General features: G+C 32.9%; 1 long non-coding RNA gene across 2 annotated transcripts; it reads left to right on the forward strand.

Annotated features, from left to right (window-relative positions):
* The first annotated feature begins 2,238 nt into the window (after positions 1-2,238).
* Positions 2,239-6,291, forward strand: LOC133800757 (uncharacterized). 2 transcript variants are annotated; one of them, XR_009876601.1, is made up of 4 exons: positions 2,239-2,459; positions 2,892-2,957; positions 5,130-5,221; positions 5,855-6,291. It is a non-coding gene; the product is annotated as an uncharacterized LOC133800757 (long non-coding RNA). The 2 variants fall into 2 exon arrangements; XR_009876600.1 differs by having other exon boundaries at positions 2,241-2,459; positions 5,748-6,291.
* Positions 6,292-14,360: the final 8,069 nt, after the last annotated feature.

Consider the following 14,360-nt stretch of genomic DNA (forward strand, 5'->3'; position numbering starts at 1 on the left):
GATAAACAGGGGGAGGTCTGCGTTGGTCGTTAGGTCCTCTAACATTACTATGTTGTGGGTGACCCCAAACCGTAGAGCTTGAGTCCACTTGTCTTCCGCTTCCTGAGGAACGTTGTCCCCTGCCATGAGGGTTTTGCTTCCCAGTTGTCTGGCGTCTAGGGCTTCTGGGATTCTACTTAACCCTATTCTGTCTTTGTTGCTGAATGTTATCTTGACCAACTTGAGAGGGTGGTTGTTGCTTGTTGTTTCTGTCAGGAATTTAGACTGGTCTTTCTTGTTGAGTAACGGGAGGTTGCTCTGGTCCTTGAGGATTCCTTGGTTGTGGTGGATTGTGATGGTATTGGGGATGCTCTAACCATGGATTTTGTTGAGGGTGAGTGTTGGGTGGCTGATCCGGTTGGGGGGTAGGTGAAGGTTGTCCTCGTGCTAATTGAATGGCCGCTTCTAAAGCTGCTGTGGCATTTCTTTGCTGGCGATCCATGTCAGCCTGTCGCTCATTCAGTTCTTGGCGCTACCAGTCAATCTCCCTTTACTACAGCACCATTGTCTCAGCCACATTCTCTTGATTAGCTCTTAGAGTAGCTAATTCTTCTTACAATACAATCAAAGTTGTTCGCAAGGTTTCAGCATCCATCTCCTCCTCTTCTAGTTCCACCTGTGGCTCATCCTCCGCTACATCTCATGGAGGAGGTGGATTGGGCATACTTCCAGAAGTCTGCCCACTACACCAAAAGCTACTTTCCACAACACATAATTATAAGACTTTTTAAAATGTATTATAATATATACTATGTAAAAAGTGGTAAAGTAATATAAATAAAATATAAAAAAAACCAGCCTACTCCCGTAACCACCATCATCTCTTTCTCCTTCTCCTTCTCGTCTCTTTCTCTTCCCTTCGCCCTAGCCGCCACTCCCGTAACCACCATCATCCTCAGCTCCGATCACCTAACCACCATCCTCACAACCCTTTTCCTCTGAGCCAAGCTCCAAATCTCAGGCACCCGTGAACCCAACCCCCGAACCAAGTGACCCCAGGTGCGAGCCCACCTCTGCGTGCCTTCGACCTAATGCGACTTCCATTCGCTGGCCACCACCAGGCGCGAATCTGCACCCGTTCTATTGTAGAGCCTCGAGTGTGCACCAAGTGAGGGCCTAGATTCCACAAGCCCAGGCGCGCCTCCCCTTAATGCGAGGCCACATGTGTCTCCAAGAAAACTTCTGCATCGAGAGCTTCATCGCACCCAAAAAAAAATCAGCCCCGACCCCAGCTTCGTGAGCTCCTGGTTAAGCAACACCACAACCAAGCCCCAATGCCGTTCCACCACTACCGAGCTGCTCCTTTGTATATCTTTATGGGTAATATTTTTATGTACCTTGGATTGGTTCAGTTGTGTTTGTGAATTGTTCCTCTTGAGTTTCCATCTTTGTTTAATTCTATTATGTATTGTGGAAATATTGCTCCTGTCTTGATCTTTGAGTGTAGCATTGTGATTTTCGGGAAATTACATAGGGGTCTATTGTTGTTTTCTTTGATCTGTGAGGGTGGCATGTTGCTTTTTGGACATTCGTTTTGCATTAAAAAAGAGCATTATAGAACTTTTTATGATCTGCTGTTGGCTGTGGCTTTTTTGCTGTTGTGGATATACTCGGGTCTCCATTGGCCCTATTTTTTTATGCACTTCCATTCTAACTTCGGCCCTTTTAACTTTCAAGTGTCTCATTTTACCATTCTAATCATGTTTTGGCCCCTTATTTTATTATTGACAAAAAAAATTAGGTCTGGGGTAGTAAAACCATACATTTGAAGGTCTTGAGGCCAAAATGAGATTCTAATTCTACAGTTTGAGGGCCAAATAAATACTCTCTTTAAAAAAAATGTAAAGTGAAGGAGTTAAATAGTGTAATTCGAAGATGATGACAAATTTTGAATAGGTAAATTGTAGTGGAATTAGTGAAAATTCATATTTTTGTCGTACTTACAGTATAATAAAATGCCATGTGACTTTTGTAAAAAAAAAAGTATGATAAAAGGTAAATAATAATATTAAATTTTGATTATGTAGCCTTCAAAATATGATTTATGCACTTACAATTAGGCTCATATTTCAAAACACATTTACTTGTCTTTTGATATGAAATTTTAAATCTATGGTCACCAGTTTGTGAGCCTCTCAAAGGTAGGAATGCGATGTGAATTTTGCGTAGTGTATTAAGCTTATTCATTATTGAGAGGCTGTTTTTCTTTTAATAAATAAAAAGGGTACGATGAGACCATTTGTTTTTGTTTCATTTTTTTTGCGTCTTTAAGATTCAGTACTTTGTAATGGTGACTGTGTTGCTAAAGTTTAAGCATCATGTTTTCTAATATTCTATTTTTTTGTTCACTTTATAACATGTAGATTGGCAATGATCTTTCTCAATTTGTGGGGCCTCTTATCTTGAATCAACTTCTACAGGTTGGTGGGTTCTCCTCTCCTTAAATCAGTACTTTGCAAGAGATGTGTCCTAAATGCTTCAGGTTTTTCATTTTATTTTTAGTTCTGAGATGCTTCTTGTTATTTTGACATCTATTTGTTCATGGCGGGGAGAGTAGGGTAATCATAAGTTTTTAATTATGATTTTTAAGTCCAAAATTTCGTAAATAAATCATTGCTGCATTGTTGTTGTTGTGATTATTTATTTTTCTGAGGGGAAGAGGTTTTTTATATAGTACTGTATGAGTGATCTGGTTAGAAAGGAATAAGATGATTTTTGACAACTTCAGGATGAAATCTTTTAATGGAAACCTTTATTTGGGAAGTAAAAGTATTAATATTAGATTCTGTAACTAACTACTTAGAGATTACATGCTCCTTATACGTTTCTTTAATTACTATTTTTTTTTGCAGTCTATGCAACAAGGGGACCCTGCTTGGATTGGATATGTGTATGCCTTCTCGATATTTGTTGGTGTGGTATAGCCCAAATATTTTATTATGCTTTTCGATTGTTTACTTGTGCCAATATATGAGTTTCCTACAAAGAGGACTTCAGCTTTATAATATTTTGCCATATTTTCACTGGCTTGTGTATTAATAATGGGGGTTAAAGAAATAGTGCCTGTGATCTGTCAAGGAAACTTTTCTGCAATATCTTCTGATTTATGCTTTTGCATGGCCATGACAGTAAATAATAAATAACAGAGTAGACTGAAAATTTTTGTAGTTGGAATAGTTGAGAATATCATAACAAATTTCACTATTTTATTTCTTGCAATTTTCGTTAATGAAACTAGATTAATTTGAACACTACAGATCTACAGGATGTGTATCTCTATCTTTTTCAATGATTATATATGTACTTATTATATTTTTGTTTTGTTTAAATGATAATTTGACTGATATTTCATTTATAAATTCACTACAAATTACTTATGTATAGTTTCTGAGCTTAGTTTTAGATGCTTGTTTGTCTTCTTGAGCTAGATAGTAGTTTAGGGAAACTCTCTAATGTAGAACTCATAAACTAATGGTCGATGCCTTGTAAGTGTTTGTGAAAAAGATGCAAAGAAACCATAGATAATGATGCAAAGAAAGGTGTCTATATTTGATCAATTCTTTTGTAGTGTTGTCATTTTGATAATCATTATTGCTCATGTTATTTCATTATTGAGTCAGAAATGTTTGTTATTGATTAATGTGTTTGATTTTACTGAAATATTGGTAATACAATTTATTAATAACTATCTCTGCTGTATTGATTTGTTTTTGTTGAAAAAATTTCTTTTCTTTATATTGATTTGGATCTATATCATATTACTATATGAACCAATGCTGTAATCAATTTTCATTCTACTTGACCAAGATAAACATGAGGAAATTTTATGCATCTTTATTTATATGGTTAAGCATTTTTTGTTTGAGTGCTACTTGACTGCTTTGTAGTAATTATTACAGAACAATAATTAGTGGTATTAATTTTTGTTTGAGTGTTACTCAATCGATTCATTTATTAGTATTTCTAACATTTTTTTTCTTCTTGTTTTTGTTATTCTTCTTACATATTAATATTATTTCAATACAACTTATTTGGTCTAGCTCTCTCACTCACATATTTTAATATATATTTTTTTTATTTATATCTAGTTTGTTCTATATTGATTCTTAATCTTTCTGCTTCATTAAATTTAAAAAATTTAATAGTGTAATAATTTTCTTTGTCTTATTTCATGGTTTTCACAACAGATATACTTTGAATCCAAAGCATAAAAAACAGAGTAAAATAAAGTAGCATTCAAGTATAGCAAAGAAAATACATTTTGTTGTTTTGTATATCGATATGTTTTTTTAGTTCTTGTATTGCTGCTAATTGAGGTTTTTATATTATATCTATGGTTTTTATTGTACTGTTGTCTGCTGCCATGTTTAATTTTAACCTAATTTTTGTGTTTATATGTGTAATGTAAGTACACTAACGTGTGAGTACCGAAATGCTTAAGTAAGAGTTTTTGTTTTTGTTGAGGTATAAATGACATTACTAAAAAGCATGGAAACTTGTTATTTGTGATGTCATTTATCCATTTTTTAACAATATATTTATGTATATATATTTGCTGGTTTACTTTTCTCCCCAAACCTTAAGCTTTTCACAAATTCATTTATTTGTGTTCAGTCATTTTAGGTCAAAAGTCACATTCTTGATATATTTGTGTTGCAAGCATACTTACCACTTAAATTATAGATACTTATTGATGGTCTTTTTTTTAGAAAGTCTGTTTTTTTAGAACAAGATACTTATTACTCTTGGCTATTGGATAGTGGGGTTTCAGTAGAGTTTCTGGAAAGATTCCCATTTGCTAATGGTTAGATATTTTAGGTATTGAGGTTTGGAAGAGCACGATAACTGACTATATGTTTTTTTCTTTACGGGTAGAGGCAAGATAACAAGTGGGAACTTGATCTTTATGAGGATAATGAACCACATGTTTCACGTATGGACTAAAATACTATCAAATGCATCTTAAAACTAATTATCTTATGTACTTATGGAATTTATTATCAATGTATCTGGTTTCCCTTGCTAATATAGGACATTTTCTCTGGTGGAACTTTTGTTTTTCTTTACATGTGACATTGTTTTCAAACCAGTGACAACAAGGTACATAGTCAGCTGAGCTATGTTTTGAAAGAGCAATTGAAGAGACACTGAGCTATCCTCCTACTGCATACTCTGCTTTCTGGTATTACTTTTTACTCTAACCATTTTTGAGTTATTTTCAGTATTGATAGCAATGAGTTAGTTTTTTTTAGCAATGAAATAAATGCCCTTTCTTTTCATTTATTATATGTTTCTATTAAAAGAAAAAAAATGAATGGAATTTTCAATAAAGTCTTTGTTTCACTAAATTAGTTTCCTCATACTGAGTTGTTCCATTTATTTTGTTTTTATTTTCAATATCTCATCTATAACCAAATATTTTGAATGAAGATTTTGAGTTTCTTTTTGTCATTTTGATTCTTTTGATTGGAGCACTTTTACTTAGCTTGTTTATTCTTTATAAACTATGTTGATGCATTTCAATTTGATTTATATAATGTAGTTTCTGTAATAGGAGGTATGCAACTTGGTTTGCTCTTTTACGATGAATTTTCAATTTATATTTTAATAGTTTGGTATGCCTATATAGTATTTTATATGAAATGAAGTACTGTATACCAAATAACCACTAAATATCTTACATTTTAAAGTATTTTATACCTATATAGGTATATGTGTGTATCAGCCCTTCATGTCTTAAAGTCAACTTTCTTGCTCTGCCAAGTGTTTAACATGTTCAATTCATGATATGCTGAGTTCAAAGATGTCATTTCAGGTGAGAAAACTAGAAGGAAAAGAGGATTGCAGTAAGGTAAGTTTCTAATACAAATTTTTTTTGATCTTAATTTGTTTTGTGATAATTGACCATGACTGTTTGAAAATAATTGTGTATGTGTAATTTTCTGTCTTTAGTATATATATACAATTGTGTACATAATGTCTAATTTTCTATCTTTAGTATATATATACAATTGTGTACATAATGTCTAATTTTCTATCTTTAGTATATATATATATACAATTGTGTACATAATTGTATATCAACATGTTTGGAAATAATTAAGATGCTCTTCATATATGTAAAGTACAAGTTAGTTTGGGTTGTTCATAGCATAGCAGCATATCTAATTAGCTCAGCTTCAGCTGATGCTTATTTGTTATACATATATCTTTATTATAAGTTATTACAAGATCCTCATTAGTATTACAATATCTTTGTTATTATATATAACTTAAGAAAAAAATACCATTTTTTTTTTATATAAGTTATTATATATCTTTGTTATTATTAATCGAATCTTTTTGCAAGAGTTTCTATTAGTATAGTTATTTACTAAAAGGCTTTTACTTTAATTATAATATGCAAATTAACGTAAATCTAATTATTCAATACTTAGAGCCAAGCACTGCCTTAAATTTTAATAATTTACTTAATCAATGCAATTTCATAACAATTTGTAATTTATTATACAATCTTAGAACTCTCTGGTCACAAACTTGCCATGAACAATGCTTTCTATAGTAATATGCAGCTACCATGCATGGTTATATATAATTGTTGTATTGTTTGAGAGGATGGCAAGTTGATTATGGAGAACAAAACACAACAAGGTTTTTCTGATTTTGCTTTCTTACTGTTGCTTTTTCATACATAATATGTAATTAGTTGTTAACCAAGTAGATCACACATATATGATTGTCTGAGAGGTTCATAATACACCTTTACCAAAGAGCCTCTTCCACAGCTTTAGTGGCAGCTATGATTATGGCAGTGAAAACATTTGATAACTACTTAATTTAAATTGGATTTTTTTTGTCGATAATAGATACTTGTGACAGACTTTGAATTCTTTAGTTTGGACTATTAGGAATTGGTGTAGTGCTATGAATTTATAGAAATATACTCAATCAAGAAGACATGATTAAATGCATGCAACCCTTATATATATGTTTGTGTGTTTATGGAAAAGGAAACAGGCTAGGACAGAATAAGATTCTCATAGTTATATTTTATGAATATTGTTTTTGTTTAGCCATTTTTAAACAACAAACTGCAGATTCTCCTAGTTATGTGTGTGTGTGTTTCTTTAACTGATAGGATGTAAACTCATGATGAATTGGTGCATTGTAAATACATATGCCACAAATTTGCAATTCAATAGGTTGAAGTACCAAAAAGGAAAATTTATAAAATGCTAAAGCCATATGAGAATCTAACGATAACTATCCATAGTTTGGGATCTTGATTGGCACTATATTCTTCACTATTGAGCATTGGACATTAGTCACACACTGACTTTTTAGATTGCCAATTTCCTTAGGAGACACCATTTAATGAACAAGTTTTTCACTAGACTCTGAAATATTCATTTAATGAACTTTAGCATTATGAGATGTGAGATGTGCTTCAGAACTAAAAAGTCAGTTTTTATTTTTTATATACAGTATCAGAATTTCATATTTTTGTCTAGGAAAGTTATCGTATTATATGTACTTCATTGTTTTGATTTCGTTTTTATTGGAGTAGTTGGCTATATTTGGAAATTTGGTCAGATGCATATCAATGTCTGCTTTGCTTGGGAGAGGACATACTTTTACTTTTCCTTGCATGCAGTAGTTATTTATATATTTTGAGATATGTTTTATCTGGATTATATGAGGTGTTAGGTGTCAAAATTTAGACAGGAGTAAACTAGTTTAATCTTGTTATCTGCATGATTTTTCTTTCTGGTAAAGAAAGGTTGGTTGTTTGGTAAACTGCATCTAGTAATGGATTCCTGACCGTGCAGATCAAACTTTCAGTTCATTTGGCACTAGGAAGAGTGGGCTTATTTTTTAGACCTCGTAATTGGTAAGAATCATGCTGAAGTCAGACTACAAAAAAAGAGTGTTTTATTTCTTCTTTTTTTTTTCTTTTTTATTTCTTTCCGTGGTATCATGATCCAAGCTAAAATTTCTATAATTTTGCACCCATAACCTCAATTTGAGATATTACTTTGTTGTGATATGACTTATGTGCATTAAAATACATCTCACTTATCAATAGAAGCAAACCACTCAAAAATTCCCTTTTGGAACATTGTATGCAACCCTTGCCAAACTCTAGAAATTCACGAAACATAAAACTGCATGGTCCAACTCCAACAGTAAGTTATTACCTAAAGAAACTTGCTACTATTTTTTTCACTCTTCCGTTAAAGATATTTATATACGGATTTAATTAGAAAAGCACACAGTTTCCGAGTTATAAAATTCAAACATCTAGTTTTAAGAAGATCACTAGTATTTGTTCTCTTACCTTGTCTTTACAAGTACAATATCACACAATGGGCAATCTGTCCAAAAGAATCCCAAAATACTCTCAGACTCTGGCCGGCACCTCTGACTCAAAGTTTCTTTACTTTCTCTATGCCAAAACTGTATCTCATGAGAAGACCGTAGGATTGCTATAAATTTTCTATCTAATGAATACCAGATAGATAAAATGGGCCCTTCACTAATTGAGTCACATGTTGGAGAAACACTAGGAACAAAGGGAACAATTTTCCATGAGAAAACCTACATGTACAAAAGAAATAAGGAAACAGAATTAGTTTTGATAAAATCAAGAAACTTAGAAACTAAAATACATAATGATTATTAAAATAAAATGTTCTCCAAAATATCATAACTACCTGATCTGATGTCGGTGATATAAGAAGTATGGATTATTAATTATATATGTAATTAATTTAATAATAACGCAATATTCTGTTTCTTATAATTTAGTGTTTGGTTTCTTTGTTTGCTTTGGTGTAGTTGTGAATTTATTATTTTGTATGTTGTGTCCTCTCTTTGAAATAATTTCCATAGTATATTTCTTGAAGTAATTTGTGATGCTAGATAATAACACTAAAATATTTCTTTGTTTATTTTACAGATGTGACAAGCGAAATAGAAAAGGATACTTTATTTTGAAGGCTTTGTGTTGGGCAGCTGTAGAATATTTTGCGCTGAAAGTAGTAACTTTTCAATATGTTGAATATTTAAGACTACTTGAATACTTAAAGAACATTTTGTTGTTGATGACAGTGTTGAATGTTTTAAACTAATTTGTGGATTGTTAATACAATGTTGAATGTTTTTACTTTTTGTTATTTGAAAATCAAGTTCATTTGATGATGCTAGTATATTTTAGAAAGCTAATTTTAATTATATAAATAAAAAATAAAAATATAATAGAAGAAGTTAGTGTTATATAAATGAATATATAATGAGAATTTAAATTTATCTAAATATTAAATTAATACGAAAAATGTGTTATAATATCTATTACAATAACACTTTTTATAAGTAAAGAATTTTGTTATGCAAACTTCATTATATAACACAAAAAATGTGTTATACTAAAGTGTAGTATAACACAAATTTATAAGTATTGAAATGTGTTATATAATCGACTATAAATAATATAATTAAACATTTATCTATTTATTAAAATAACACAGAAAGTGTGTTATCGTTGACAGTATAATAACACATCTGTATAACAATGATAAAGTGTTATGTAAAGTACCCTGACCTACAATAACATAGTCGGTCTTAACACGTCAAAAAGTGTTATGGTATGTTTTGATAACACATGTTTGGTCTTATTAAAAGCATTTTTTTTTGTAGTGGCCCTGTCTGACCCGCTTTCCTGGAGGTTTTTGCCATTGATTTTCTTGAAGGTCTTGAGTTCGACTCTCAATGAAAGCACCAAAATGTTGACTGAGGATTTAGCCAGCAACACAGAGTTACCAAAATAATAAAGATTTATAGCTTGAATGCAAGAACTAAACAACACAAAGATTTATAGTGGTTCGACCCTAGATATTGGTAATAACCTACTTCCACTTAGTGTTTTTATTGATGTATCATGAAACATACGATCAACAAACTAGGGTTCACTGAGTTTCACAAGCTCTAAAAAAAAATACAAAAGTTGTGTATAAAAAGCACTAGTTCTTTCTGAATCCCAATCCCCCTTGAATGAATCTCTTGAGTCCTATTTATGGGCTCAAGGATGTACATATGGGCTAATGGGTCGTGTCTACATTTTTGATCAAGAAGGAATAAACTTCATTGAACAAACAAGCAAATAAACACAAGGAAAACTGCCCAAACAGAACCCAATACAAACCAGTCAAGAACCCACCCTCACATTACATACAATTGAAGCTTTCTTAAGAAGAGCTTGAAAAGAGGGACATCTTTCCTGCTATGAACACTATTCAATCTATATTTCACTAAAGTAATAATCTCTTTGGCTATACAATAAGTTGACAGTGAAACCCATAAAAAATGCATCTATTCCTATTCCTCCAAACACTATAAACCACTGCAGCAAGTATCATAGTCAGAGTTAAACTAAAACTGTCATTGTTCCCACCACTAAGCCTAACTGTCCAATCCGAGAACTTAGTAGCCCAGGAAAGAAACCCAATCAAGGAGAAGATAAAAGACAGAACACTCTTGGATAAGTAGCACTCGAAGAACAGATGCTGATGGCTCTCCAAATGATCTTCACAGACAGGACAAAGAGAGCTAGACAGCAGGATTTTAGCTTTAGCCAGGTTATCTCTGGTTAACATGAAAGAATTAACCACCATCCATAACATGAACCTATGCTTAGGGAGGATTGAACAACTCCAAATAGCACTTTTATAGGCCACTATTTGCTGATTAATAGAGTTGTTATACAACTTAGATGGCTTAAATTTCCCAGATAAACCAGCAACAGTCACCTCATCTTTGCTGAATTTGTTCCTTAAATGGCAGAGTTTTCGCCAATACCAGCTAGTGTCCTGCTTCAAACTATAAGTCCAAAAGTCAACCCCCTTCAGATAGACATGTTGAATCCATTTAACCCACAGCGAATCATGTTTAGTAGTGACTGCCCAGACGTATTTAGCCAGCAAAACTCTATTCCATCTAGTACCATCTCTAAGACCAAGCCCTCCAAAAGCCTTGGGGAGACACACCTGCTGCCAAGATGCTAAGTCAAGCTTACTACGAGTCCCCGAGGCCCCCCAAAGGAACTGCCTACACAGCTTCTCAACCTCCTTGATAATGCTTTGAGGTAAAATAAACACGTTCATCCAAAAATTTCTCAAACCAAAAAGGATAGAGTGAATGAGCAACAGCCGGCCAGCATAAGAGAGATGCTTGCTAGACCAGGAGAAAAGCTTAGTTCTCATTTTGTGGACAATGACCTCACAGTCCGAGTGCTTCCATTTGGTTGGCCTTAAAGGGACCCTAAGACAATGAAGAGGAAAGTTCCCTTCTGAAAGGGTAATGACCTGACACATCTCTCTTTTATCCTCTACACTAACTTCGCTAAAATAAACCAGAGACTTCTTGGAATTTATTGATAAACCAGAAGCCTCACTAAACAGCCCAAGAGCATTCTTAAGAACACTAACAGCCCCAAGAGAGCCTTTGCAAAACAGAATTATATCATCTGCAAAACACAAGTTAACCAGATTTAGACTCTTACACATAGGGTCTACATTTTGTTACAACCATATTTGAATAATAACAGAAATCATTATCTTTACACAAAAATAGGGTCAAATATCTTAGAAATATCTAACCTATAACTATATTTGAACTCTGGCGTCGTTACTATAACCAAACCTGGTCGCATATGTCAGCACATCTTCTACCGTACTGTTCAGCATCTTTCTTGAATCCATCGAGCAACTTCTATTATGGTCGTTGGTCGACCTGAATATAATCACTAAATAGTCACGTGCAACCTATGTGCACACTGATTCTGCCACGCCAGCAAGTATTTTTCAGGGTAAACATTTTTCATTTAGTATTTGAACAATTAAAACAAAGGTTTTGTTTTCTTTATGTTTTTATGTAATAAGAATGGGATCTTGTATTTTGGATTTTCTAATAAAGTTTTACTATTTTATGTATGTATTTGAAAATAATAGCTATGTCTTAGTATTTTTAATGGTCCGAGGTCTTTAAGTTAGTCGGGTCATTACAGTTGGTACTAGAGCCACAGTTCATATGCATGAAGTTCTCCTTGATACACACGCAAAAGCTCCGGATCTAACCACCAATGTAAGTGTTTATGTTATGAATATATGTTTATGTTATAAAGCTAACGTTTTAGTCATTATGTTTTTAGTCAAAATGAATGGAGCTTCGACCTATCATGATATCCGAGCAATTAAGGCATTGAAAAGGATTAGAGAGCCAAGGGATGCAATAAGAGTGCTAGAAAGAATCACTCAAAGATTGATCATATTTCACAAGGAGGTAGTTCACCTTCAAATCGCTAGGCAAATTATGATGAAAGTCGTGGAACAATATGTCCTAGTAATTAGGCTTTTTAAGGATTCTCCTTCTGTAGTTTCAAAATTGGAAGAAGTATGGGAGACTATGGAGGATGAAGATGATTTACCGGTAGCCATGAGATATTATTTTCTTATACTTAGGTTTACCTATAGGTTTGAGTTTCAATTCACCAATAAACAAAAGCATAATATCCTAATGAATATTCCGCGTGGTAGTTTCGAGGCTTATGATACTGATGATTATGAGGAATAACAAATGATATGTTAGATGAAGGGTCAGATGTAGAAGATCTTGATTTTTAGAAATTTTACCCTAGTTATTATTAGTATAGTTTCCTTATTTATTTTGATTTATTATTGTAATAAGTGAAAATCTTTTTCCAAATGAATAAAGTTGTTATTTTTTAATGGCATGTATGAGTTTGATTTTTTTACAATCATAATTAATGTAGAATAAATTCAATAAATAATGATTGAGTTCAATGAGGGTGGATACAAATCAATGAACCGAGTTCTGTATTGAGAGTTTAGGGGGCCATAGTAGTGGGAATGATTTTACTAATCCTAGCCCTCCCTCAATATGGTTAACTTTGGAACAATGACAAGTTTCGAGCCTGAGAATTAAGTCATATAGGGTGGTTAGAAACAGGCTTAGAAAATAATAAAGGTGGCTTAATAGTCTATGTATAGAAACACACCCTAATTTATCAAGATGGATTACATAATTTTTCATAAGAAATCATAATTGATAGGTCCAAGTTATGTTTGCTTAGAATAAGTTTTGCCTTAGAAACTATTAGGGTAAGTTCTAACGTGTTTTCTCAAATGTTAGAACTTTGCTGAAGATGTTGCTATGAAGGTCTGCATGCATGAATAACAATGCCCCCAACACCGCCAACGAGACCCACGAGTCCCCTCAAGTCTAAAGAAGGGAAATGCGTGCTATCACTGCAGCTGCCAATAGAGCACCACCTCCAGTTGACAACAACGCTGAGATTATCCGGTTACGACAACAAGTAGAAGAACTACTACAACAACAATGACAACAGCCTCAGCCATAGCTTCAGCTGCAAACTCAGCCACAACCTTAGCCAATGACTCAAGCACCCCAACAAGGGCAGAATGTAGGATATCCATATGGGGGATGGCCGATGGTGACTACACACCTTATCCAGCTCAGTACATAGAGCTAGTCTACAAGCATTTCCGTAAGCAACACACTCCAAATTTTAAAGGGACAACCGACCTCTTTGAGGCTGAAGAATGACTCAGGAATGTAGAGCCAATTCTATGTAGAGTCCAAGAACTTTACTTAGCTAATTATTTAGTACTATTATAGTATGTATAGTATTATCTTTGTTACTGTGGATTTTTGGTTCAGACCGGGAATTATTTGGACACTCATAGTAGTACTTATAGACTTTCTAAGTTTAACCTATAGTTTAAGAATATTAATTTTAACCTAAGGTTTGATTATATAGCTGATATTAAGAATAATATTTATTATATTATAAGGTTTAGATAGACCCAATAAGATAATAACACTTATCATATGTATGATTATTAAGAAATTATTATTTTAATGATAAAATAAGAGAAATATAAGACTTAGTCTTCACTAAAATCTGATAGGAGCATGACATTTATCACAATTTTATTTATTTGTGGATTAGGTTGATATTTAGATAATTAAATAGATTTTTCGTAACTTTAGGGTACTGTAACTTCCGACCTGTTTTTGACCAGTTATATTAGAAATTTCGAAAAATAGTATTTCTTAAAAGTTGTAGATAATTTAATGAGCTTTCTAACGGTATAAAGAGAGTCCAAATCGGAGTTCTACAACTCTAGATATGTTGATTTTACTGAAGGGGAGTTTAGAGTTACGAGATTTAGGGAGTTAGAAGTTAGGATTCTATTTGTTTTTATTATTTTAAAATCAAGCTT

Source organism: Humulus lupulus, chromosome 9 (assembly GCF_963169125.1).
Source record: "Humulus lupulus chromosome 9, drHumLupu1.1, whole genome shotgun sequence".
Lineage (NCBI taxonomy): Eukaryota > Viridiplantae > Streptophyta > Magnoliopsida > Rosales > Cannabaceae > Humulus > Humulus lupulus.